Source organism: Benincasa hispida, chromosome 11 (genome assembly GCF_009727055.1).
Source record: "Benincasa hispida cultivar B227 chromosome 11, ASM972705v1, whole genome shotgun sequence".
Classification (NCBI taxonomy): Eukaryota; Viridiplantae; Streptophyta; class Magnoliopsida; order Cucurbitales; family Cucurbitaceae; genus Benincasa; species Benincasa hispida.
In genome coordinates this window covers 23073321-23081790 of record NC_052359.1, presented here as the reverse complement: position 1 = coordinate 23081790, position 8470 = coordinate 23073321, and positions in this window count along the sequence as shown.

The window sequence follows — 8470 nt, the reverse complement described above, 5'->3', positions numbered from 1 at the left end:
AGTCTCTTTATACAATGCCGTTGGTAATTGAGACTTACATTTCACTAAAATGACCATAGGTGACATAACCTTAATCCTGAGTGAGTTGGAAACTCCTATCTATGAGGGCAGTCCTCTGATTAGTATGGGTGAGAGTGGCCAGATTGCCAACTTAACAAGCCTACCATTTTGGGGATTCGTCTGATTGGGGAGCTGGGAACTCAACTACACAAGACGGAATTCACTCTTTCCCTGAAGCAGGGGTAAGTAGATAAATTGCTCCCTTAAGGTTTGATTCCGAGTCTTAAACATAGTGGCCACACCCTCTCTTTGGAAGAGAGGACTTAGTCATAATAGAACTATGACTTATTATTCATTAGAGGAATCAGTGGTACTTAAGGAGTTAGATGTAACTATAGGGGCAAAATGGTAAACTGGCCTAGCTGTACTTATGAGCGATTTGTGAAGGATTATCGCACTGTTGATTGGTCATATGGACACAAAAATATATCTGCAGTGCGAAGAGTGCAGCTGTCAGTCTTTAGTGGAGTGACCAACAGTTAACAGATGGTGTATGTAGTCAGTAAAGAGTTTAGTTAGTTATTCACGTACCGTTGGAGCTTCAAGCTACAGGTCCACGAGGTCCCCTTGGTAGTTCAATGGGTTCAAGTTGAGAATCAGATTTTGGGTTGATTTGAAGTATTCAAATTCACAAGAGGAAATTCAATTATATGTGATATAATTGATTTGATGTATTAGATACATTATTTGGAAGAATTAATATAAATATGATTTATATTAAATACCATAAAATAGAAAAAGAACTATGGTTTATATGTTTCATATGATGAAATATTAGAATTATAGGTTATAAATATAATATGATCAGTTGGTTATCATATTTATTTATAATATATTAATTATATGATAATTAATTCTTTTTCTCTAATAACTGAATTGAGTGGGAGGTTATTGAAAGTTTTATGGTAACCGTGAGATAAAAAGAAAATTATTTTTCAAAATTAGAAGTTGACTCATTCGGAAAATCTCACGAAAAATACTATCAAGTAAAAAGTGGTTTTACTAAGTGATAGCGTTGAGAGCATACACGATCGAGCTATGAGTTGACTATACGATAGTTACTCGTTGATCGTTGCTACATGATCGAGTAGCAAAGTCTATACAATAGGCTTCATCTTTTAAATGATCAAGTACATCATCTATACGATAGACAGTCTTCATCTCCCACTTACTCGATCGTCTACCTCTTGTCTTCCTCAATCCAAGATCATATAGAGCTCACAACTTCTGGATTCTCACACTAAGAATATCAAGGTAACACTTGTGGTGGTGTTATAACTCAGTTCGAGGATCGAGTTGGACTCAATTGGGTTCGAGGTGCATCTAGTGGTTTGTGCTATTGGTTGTTTCATTCGTTGCATCGAGTGCTTTGTTGGATGCATTGGAAATTGATCGAGGGATACTTGAAGAATCGTTGGACGTATTCCCTATGCCTTAGTTGTGGACAGCTTAAGTATGTTATACTTTGGACTAGAGCAAACATTTGTTATGCAGTGGGAATAGTTAGTAGGTACCAGTCAAATCCAGGGTTAAACCACTAGACTGTAGTTAAAAATATCTTCAAGTATCTTAAGAGAACAAGGGATCACAAGCTTGTGTATAGGTCTAAGGATTTGATCCTTACGGGATACACCGACTTTGATTTCCAAACTGACAATTATTCGAGAAAATCCACTTCAGGATCAATGTTTTCCCTAAATGGGGAGTCGTAGTATGGCGTAGCATCAAGCAAGGATGCATTACAGACTCCACCATGAAGGCTGAATATGTAGCTGCTTATAAAGCAACAAATGAAGCAATTTGGCTAAAGAAATTCTCAAGTGATTTAAAAGTGGTTCCAAACATAGACTCACCTATCACCTTATACTATGACAACAGTAGTAGCCAACTCTAAAGAACCTCGTAGTCACAAACGAGGAAAACATATTGAAAGAAAGTATCATCTGATACGGGAGATTGTGCAACAAGGAGATGTGATTGTCACAAAGATCGCTTCAGAGCACAACATTGTTGATCCATTTACGAAGCCTCTCTCAGCTAAAATGTTTGAAAGTCATCTAGAGAATCTAAGTCGAGACGTATACATTGTATAATCTAGGGCAAGTGGGAGATGTGTAATGAGTATATAGATGCCTAGTTTATTGTATTTATTTACCATATTCCCACTATTTTCGATTTTGATATTATGTATAGCCCACTGACTAGAGTTTTAGTTAAAATGGGAGTTTGTTGAGTTTTGTACCCTAAAACTTGTAGATAATAGATGTAATTAATTTATCATCATCAATAAAGAGTTATCGATGTTATTTAAATAAATTTTATTGATTTTTTTGTATTCTATTTTGTCTTAATAACCCTAAATCCAATAAACTAACATCCTAGACTGTCTTATGAGTCTTGAGCTATATGTGGAGACATACAGGGATCAATGTTCAAGATATAGCCTAAAAGGTCTATAGTATAAGGATAAGGTTGGGTACTTTATCTTGGTGACACTATGGATACGACTCACTGTGTATTTGATACTAACGTAATGATCCAACCCGTTCATGTAGGTGACATGTGATTGTGAGTATCCTATGCAATGAGTTTGCATAAGACCAGACCACAGAATAGTAACCACTAGATGTAACATCGTTGACTAGTTAGGTTTCTATTTCAATAGTATGACCTAGGAAACTTAGTCTTAATCCTGAGTGTATTATAAACTTTTGTTCATGAGAGATTGTCCTTTGATTTTTATGGGTGAAAGTAGCCTGTTTGCCGACTCAATAAGCCTACCATTTTGGAGAAGATCGAGATGAGAGCTGGGAACATAATAATTCAAGATGGAATTCACTCATTCCCGACTTTAGGATAAGTAGATAAGTGTTTCCTTAAGTGGTATCTCTGGGACATGAACAAAGAGGCCTACCCTCTCACTAGCCCGAAAGGGTTTTTGTTTAATGGTTGGACCATAAACAAGTTGTTAATTAGTGGAGCACTGGTACTTAATGATATAGAGGTAACCCAAGGGTAGAATGATAATTTGACCCAGTTGGTATTACAAACACTCATGAAGGACTAACTTGGTGTTATTAGTCTATATCCGTGGGCACAGAAATATATCTACAGTAAGAAGAGTGCAGGTGTGGATCTATATTGGAGTGTATCCATAGTTAACGAATCTTGATTAATTTGATTAATGAGTTTAGCCAATTAATCTCAAATCACTGAAGTTTCTAATATGTAGGTCCACCAGGTCCTCTTGTTAGCTCATTAAAGGATATTAATGTGGAATATTTAAATTGTTCAAATCAATTGAGAAAATTGTATATTAATGTGATTAATATATAGTTAATTATAGATGTGATCTATAATTTAAATTGTGTTAGAGCGAAATATATGAATGAGATTCAAATATTTAATTCATGTGAATTAGATTCATGAAGAATTAATTACTTATAATGTTAGAGAGGTGGAAGCATATAAACATGTGATGTTTATATATTAATTTATTTATTTATTTAATTAATGTGTCGATTAATTAAATAAAGGGCTATTTAATTAATTAGCATCAAGGGTGAAAAAGAAAATATTTGGAGAAGGGGTAGACTCTTCTCCATATAAATTCATCCTATTAGCCCATTTAGGGCAAGAATTCATTTTGTGCAAAAATACATCATAGCCTCCAAAATATTTCCTCTCTACACTCTCTATACAATCTCTCTACCTTTTCCTCTTCCAAGTGTTGGAGACCACTCATTCAACTCTTAGAATCCTAGAGAATAATAATGTTATTCTTGTGGTGGTGTCAGTGATCGTTGAGAAAACATTCTTGTGAAGAATGGGAGGAATTGCGAGAAGTTTGGGAATATGAAAGTAAGAATCGTTCATCCCTTGTGTTTCTCCTTTCTAATGCATGTTTATTATGATGTTTATCCTATTCTATTATGTTTTAATTTTCTGTATTTTGTTTCTTTAAAATGGAAAAACTAAATGCAAGGCGTTCTCACACTTCCGCTCGAGATTCTATCACTTCATGTGAGACATGTGTTGCATGAAAATTGTGAAAATTGTGAAATATTGAGATTGTGGGGAATGATGGAAATGATAATGAAGACTTTTTAGTTTAAAATATTTGTTGGAAATTATAAAGGAAATAAACAATGAAGATAATTGTGATTGAAGTTAAATGATGGAAATCAAAAATCAATAAAATTTTATTTGAAAAGCTTGAAGACAATAAAGGTAAGTCAAAGTGGAAGAATTTAGGAGAAAAAAAAAAAAAAACCTTTTATTGAAATATTACAAGTACAAAACTCTCTATTTCTTAAGAGAAAAACTCAAAACAACTTCCAAACAACTCGTACCTCACAACTTGCAAAGTTAGCTCCCTATGTAGAAAATAGAGGCTTAGCCTAGGCAACACTTAGCTTACAAACCATGAGACATACTAAACAAGGCAACACGTGTTACATGACAAACAAAAATTTGTAACCATGTTTTATAGCCTCAGTTTTAAAATTGCTAAAAATAATTCTACTTTAGGTAGAGAAACTACTAGACCATTTTGTTTAATTATATGGTGAAATTTGAAATGTTGTTCAATGAATTGTGAAAAATTAAGACATCATCAATATAAATCATTGTGAAGTCTTGATATGGATTGAAAATATCATTCATAGTATTTTGAAATTTAGAAGGGGCATCCATTTGTATTTGTCCAAATGAAACATCGAATATTGTATTATATTTATCTAATTTGTATTTGCCATAATCCAAATTTCATGTCAAATATTGAGAAAATTGAGGCATTTTGTATTTGATTGATCAAGTCTTTTTAATTTAGAATGGGGTAACAAATCCATTCTAAAATAGAGTTCAAGGGTTTATAATCGATTACAAGACGAGACACTCCTCGTTCAATTCCTGTCTGATTATTAACGTAGAATGTTGTACAAGTCCAAGGTGATTCACTTTGTCATATGTGTTCTTTTGCCTAGAAATTCTCGAATTTCTTTATGGTAGTGTTTTAGTAATTTTGCATTCATTTTTATACTGGCTTTGGTTGGAATTTTTCATTCAAGAAAACTTTTAATACATGGTAGGCTAACAGTATGTTGTTTTCTTTGCCATAAGGCATTATGAATAGAGATACATATTTCATTTTTAATTATTTCCTTAAATGGATTCATTTGATTTTGAATATGTGAATCATTTAGCTTTTTTTCAATTCTTTTGTGATTTATCTCTTCTTTTAAAAATTGTATTTGTTGTATTTTTCTTTTAATAGAACTAATAGTTTTAAAAATTGAACAGTTTTGAATGTAGTGTGTTGTTATAGTAGAAATAGATTTATAAACTTAAGGGTAATGTTCTGATCTAAAATTTTTTAGACTATCCCTTTCTCATTTACTAAGAATGGATAAAGTGGAGATAGGAATGGAGTTCCTAGAACTATTTCTTCAATGTAAAAGCATGTGGAAAAACTACTTTTTTAGTCCTTGAGTTTTTAGGAATATGTGCATTTGGTACTTGAAGTTTTAATTTAGCCAATTTAGTCTCTGAGTTTTGAAAAATAGATTTAAAATGGGGGAATTCTTATAAATAAGAAAAAAAACAATAATATTTATACTTTATAGCAAAAACAAACTCTAGTTTTCCTTTTTTTTAAATTACCAAAAAATACCCTTCTCTCTCGCCGATTTTCCTTTTTTTGAAGTTTCATTTGTCGCGTTTGCTCGTTGAACTCTACTTCCTCGTCGATGCCGTAATTTTCCTCCTCGCCATTCTCAAATTACAAACATCGTATTGATGTTCTTATCTGCTTATTCTTCTTATCGACACCATGATTTTCCTTCTTGTCGATTTTCCTTTTCTTCAAATTTGATTTGTTGCGGTTGCTGAACTCTGTTCTTCTTTCTTTCTCGTCGAACGCATTGATCTTCTTCCTTGCTAAACGTTGTTTTTCCTTCTTCCTTATCGAATGTTGTGATCTTCTTCCTCGTCAATCTTCTTCATTGAAATTCTTCCTCGGCCATGGTACAATTTTTTTCTTCTATTTTTTGTGTTTGTAAGTGTATGTTTCTTCATCAAATTCATTTACAGTATTGGTGGGGTTTTTTTATCTGCATTGCGCTTATGTGATAAATATTTGTGGATGAACTATTGATGGATGTTTCGGGATAGAATTCTCATTTTAAGGCTTTCTTTAAATTTTATAAAGTTAAACAATCGGATAGCTTTTGTTATGTGATCATGTAGAGTTTACAACATGATCGTATAGCTAATGCTACGCCATCATGTAGAATTTTTTACATGATCGTGTGGCATTGGCTGCATGATCGCATAGGCACTCTCTTGCTAGACGATCACGTGGTATTGGATACTCGACGCATCCTTGCATGCTAAACGATCGTGTAGTACCGTCCATCTTTGGCTTTTTTCCCACAGATAGATAATTTTTGGTGTGAATATGTATGGATGTGAACATTTCTCTACCACTGATAGACAATGATACACATATAACACTGTCTATAAGTTATATACACTTTCTATCAGTGATAGACAGTGATATAGTTCTATCACTGTCTATCACTAATAGAAAGTGATAGAACTCTATCACTCTCTATAATAGTGATTGAGCTCTATCACTAGTGATATACTGTGATTGAGCTCTATCACTGTCTATCACTGATAGACAGTGATAGCTATATACATATTAACATTTTTCTTATACAATCTATTTTTCCTTTTATTGCAGTAAATTGATATCATGGTTAATATTCCTATAGTCGTTTTTTATGGTGGATAGTGGACTCATTACAATTCTTATGAGAATTATAGTGTTACTGGAGTTTTTGTTGATGATATGATAGACTTCAATGTTTTAGTTAGTTTGATATTGGGTGAAATTCAGTTGGATGTTTCAATAGATTTATCAGTATTGTTGGATTTTAGTCAAACTAGTGTTCAATCTGTATTTCAAATAAAACAAGATAAGGATGTCAGTTGGTATGTCTTTGATTCAGGGGACTAGGTATCCTTTAGTTGCTCATGTTAGTCATCATTCTGTAGAAGGATCTTGTAGTAGTATTAGTGGTGGAGTTGGTGATAGATTGCTATGTTTAGGTTCTTCTTCTAGTTCTTCAAATGACCAAGTTATACGAAATGTTGGTTTTAATGGTGATTTGAAGGAAAAAGATGTATTTGAAAGTAAAGAAATACTGTGTAAGTGTTTTTATGTAATAACAGTGAATAAGAATTTTCAATTTAGGACTACACAGTCAAATTCAAAGTCGTTTGAGTTGAAATGTTTGCAAGATGGCTGTCAATGGTATGTTTGGGCATCTCAGTACAAGAAGAGTGAGTTGTGGATGCTTAGAAAGTATATTTCTGACCATAATTGTTCAATGAATACAACTAAAAGTTGTCACAGGCAAGCTTCTTCATCTGTAATTGGGGACTGCTTGAAAGAGGATTTTAGGTTTATCTCTATTGATCATTCCCTTCCTAAAGATATTGTTCATAAGGCTCGTACTAAGCTTGGTGTTAATATTAGTTATCAAAAAGCTTGGAGAGCAAAAGAACATTTATTAAGATCATTAAATGGTGATGCAGCTGAATCATATAGCTTGATTCCACAGTTTTTTTGAAAGGTTGAAAGAAATGAATCCAGGTATTATTTCAAATGAAGTATTCTTCTTATAAATTTTATATCACTGTGTATTGTAGATGGACTGTGATAGTCATCTATCACTGTCTATCAATGATAGTTGTGCATCATTGTCTATCATTGATTGACTGTGATAGCCATCTATTACTGTCTATCTACCAATGATAGACAATGATTGATTTGTTACTATTGTGACTAATATAATTGTTTTCATTTATTTTTTCAGGAATGTACACTGCTTTAAAGATTGATGAAAATGAACATTTTAAATTTTTTTTCATGGCTATTGGTGCATCTATTGAGGGGTGGAGGTATTGTAGACCTACCATATTTGTTGATGGCACGTTTTTGAAGTCTAAGTTTGGTGGTACTCTACTATCAACTTCCACACTAGATGGTAAGAATAATATTTTTTCCTTGTGTTTGCTATTGTAGATTTTGAGAATGATGTATCATGGAAATGGTTTTTTGAACATATACAAACTAGTTTAAGGGATAGAGAACATTTAGTCATTGTCTCTTATCGACATTTGAGCATTCCAAAGGTTGTCTTAAGTATGTTTATCAATGTTGAGTACTATGTGTGCATTCAATATGTTCTGCGAAATTTGAAGAAGTTGTTCAAGGATCCTTTGATTGACTAGTTTTACTTTAGTTGTGCTAAATCTTATACTATTGATGACTTCGAGTTTAATATGAAATCTATGGAGCCAATTTCTCCAAATATTCGAAGTTACCTTATTAATGTAGGAT